The sequence below is a fragment of the Gavialis gangeticus genome, unplaced genomic scaffold, assembly GCF_001723915.1.
Source record: "Gavialis gangeticus isolate Ggan-Ray unplaced genomic scaffold, GavGan_comp1, whole genome shotgun sequence".
Lineage (NCBI taxonomy): Eukaryota > Metazoa > Chordata > Crocodylia > Gavialidae > Gavialis > Gavialis gangeticus.
The window spans coordinates 12256772-12260165 of record NW_017729022.1 but is presented as its reverse complement, the minus strand read 5'-3'; the positions used below and the strand labels follow the sequence as shown (position 1 = coordinate 12260165).

Sequence of the window (3394 nt, the reverse complement as noted above, 5' to 3'; positions counted from 1 at the left end):
CCGCACTGACTCCCACGCCGCTGCCCCCGGCCAGCCTGGTCCCGCGGTAAGTGCCAGGACTGCGGCGGGGGGCGCTGCGCTGTGCTGCAAGAGGCCGGCTCGGGGGAGGGGGTGCCGGGTGGGGGCAGCGCCTCGGGGCAGGCAGGGCATGGGCGGCGCTGCCTCAGCCTCTCCCGCAGCCGGCCGGCGCTCTCCTCTTCCAGCCCGTGGGGAGCTGCGTCGCCTCTGTCCGCGGGGGCTCCGCATGTGCCCGCTCAGCTGCTGCCTGTCACTTGGGTGACAACTGCTGCTCTCCCCGGGGAGCCTTTGGCTTTCTGCGGGATCTAGGCTGCAGCCCCCTGCAGTTGCCCGGCCACCCCCGGCAAGGGGCTGCTTTCAGACTCCCCCCGGGAAAGGTGCCTGCCCTCCTCTCCACCTCAGCTCACGATAACTAAGATGTTGCCCCCGGGTTAAGAGAGCTCAGAAAGATGAGGAATGTTTCTCAGGCTCTTTCTCTCTCCAACAATACTTGTTCCCAACCGGGGTCTTTTAAACTTAAACAGGAATGGTCTCCCTCTGGCTGTCTGGTGGGGTTGGGTTCAGCTTGCCTTCAATGTGGTCTCCGCCGAGGGCGGCTGCCTCTGGCCTGGGCTGGGAATCTGTCGTTGCCTCCAAGCTGGGGGGCTGAAGAAAGCAAAACAGAGCCCTCTCCTCAGACCAGTGTTTCAAAATGCCATCAACCGGAGAGTCAGGAAACGCAGTGGGGGGATGTTTTACAAGCTCTCCAAGAAATGTTTATACAGAGGATTTAAAGGTTAGCGATGAATATTCCCTGCAAGTGAAAACTAAAAGGTGTCAAAAAAAATGGTCAACGGGACTTGCCAGCTTAATGATTCCAGGCTTTGTCTTGAGCTGAAAACTTTGACCTCGGATTAAATAACCGGGTTCTGTTTTGCCAAAGTCAGAAATTCTATTTGGTTTTCTCTGTAAAACTCATTTTCTCTTAGTTTTGTTTTTCTAATGAGGTCAGCATTGCTGTGGAGGTATGACAGAAACTACTATACATGCTATAGGTAAAATTTTGGACCAAATGGCAGTATTGATTTCGGTCTTCGTAGAGGACGTTAAAAAGCCCATTTAATATACTGATAGTTTATTTGTTCTAACAGCACAAGTCAAGATGAGCAAAACAGATTTCTGGATTCTAGAACATGATAAACTATGGAGCTGCTGTTAGCCCTGTATAATACAGGGTGTTGTAATGAGTTAGCCCAGGTCAGCCACCTAAAACATTTAACATCAGCTGGGGGAAAAAAAACAACAACTCCTTACAGGGTTAATAGCTGAACTATTAAGATTGGAGTCAGATGTGGGTAAAAGCAACAGGGGAGTCTGGCTTTTTCCTAATATCCTGTACTATGATAACTCTGAAAAAGGTAATTGTTTAAAAAAATCTGTTTCAATTTAGGACTTTTTTAAGCAAAATGAAGCCTACGTATACAAGACAATGATTCTGATGTTTAGAAAGAGACAAAATGGCTAAAAAATACCAACATAATTAAAAATAATAATACAGCACTGTGAACTATGTATGGATTTTTGTGCTAGAATTTCCATGCATGTCTAGAAGAACTTCATTGCCTTCCCTCTCAAATAGTTTACTTTTCATTTTAGTGCCCTAAAACACAGAGCTCTTTATTTGAGAGAGAGCAGCCTCTGTGCTGGGAAAGTTCTTTGTTGGCTACTTAATTATTACATTTTAATGAGAATTTATTTAGAATAAATGCTTTCCACTAGCAAAGAAGAAAGTTTTTTAATATTTCAAAGCAAACAGGTTTTGCTTGCTTTTCTTATACTTTTGTGTTTCATAATCTATGTAAGGAGAAAATCTGAGGAATGACTTGGCACATTGATGATCTGACTTCTAATTTAAATGTTTGGTCTGTCTCCCCCTATGGTTGTAGTAAGATATTTAGTGAATTTGGCATTGCTTATTTGATTAGCATATGACAATCAGATGATTTTTGCTCTGTCATTATTTTTCCATTGAAAAATTGCAGTGTTGATTAACATCTAAATTTCCACAGGATAAAATTGTATGCAATTTATTCTTATGTCTTTGGCTAGTGGTTGTAGTGACGATTTGTGATGGCCTGGACCAAGATGCAAAGACCAAAACTATTCTGCTGTTGTACAGAACTACATGTAAAAATAATCACCAATATGTTATGCAAAATCCTTAATGAAAAACAGATCAAGATTCAATCTCCAAGAAAGTCAGAATATTAGATTCAGTATCCAAGCAATACGAGCCTTATGACAATGGAGTTAAGGTGAAAAAAACAAAAAGTGGAAAACAATGAACAGTATCTCTTTTTTTTTTTTTGATCACCAGACTTTTTTACAGAACTTGTCTGTACTTTTGGGCCAGGTACACCATCACTGTCTCAGCTAACATGCCCTTAGAGAATTTTTTGTTTCAATGTCATCACTCCTTTATTTCTCATAAAACAACTGCTTCATAAATGTTCTATAGTCAAATATTGCCTAAGGTTAAGGATTCTTGTTTATGAGCAAGGCATATAATGACTACATGGCTGTTTTTTATATCTTGAATCTATAACTTTCAAAGAAGGCCAGTTCAACAGTTTTCAACTTAAGCTTAGCCAACACTGTTGTCTGTTTACAGATATTCTAAACAGAGGTAAATTTGAGGTTAACTGTAGTTCATTAGCGTATACTTTCTGTGAGCCATGAATTTTTAAGCTTTGCTCCTGGAAACATTTACTCAAGTGAGTAGCTGTTACTTGCATTCAAAAGCATTTGGACTGGGGCCTTACATTGAGGAGGACCCCTCCCCAGCTTCTGACTGAAGAATAGTGGGAAGAAACATGTTTTACAAGTTATAGCACACTGATGTCATGACATTTCTGGCAGAGATACCAAGATTAGACTAATCGGATCACTTTACTGTTTGCCAGAATGATACAGTTTTTCCAGGAACAGTTCTTTAGTTGCTGGTCTATTGTCAAAGGATATTTCCAGTTATTGAAAAAAATTTCTCAAGGGGTCTGTAATAATTCTTCCTGTGTCTTTTGTATTGTGTGCTTATTTAGACTTCACTCTAAACACATTAAACTCATTTTTTCTTTAGCTTCTCCAGGAAAATGGAATGATTTCTCAGCATGGTTTGATTATACTCTTTCCAGGGTTTTCCTGCAAGGAGAATTTTTTAAATATACACAACGAATTAAAAATCTCAAGAGAGAGAGGTATGAGCCAACAAAAACATTTTTAATACTCTTCAAATATCTGTAAACTAGTAAGCAGCTGTCATTTACCTCTTCTTGGAACTGTGCCTATAAGAGCCCGTTTGGTTTTTTTTTTTTTTTTTTTTTTTTTTTTTTTTTTTTTT

General features: G+C 40.9%; 1 protein-coding gene across 1 annotated transcript in view; it reads left to right on the top strand.

Annotated features, from left to right (window-relative positions):
• The first annotated feature begins 12 nt into the window (after positions 1-12).
• PRICKLE1 (prickle planar cell polarity protein 1) overlaps positions 13-3394 on the top strand; it is an 89451-nt gene continuing 86069 nt past the window's right edge. Inside the window, exon 1 of the mRNA XM_019514592.1 lies at positions 13-46. The gene's annotated coding sequence lies outside the window, so the exon portion shown is untranslated. The remainder of the gene's footprint in view (positions 47-3394) is intronic.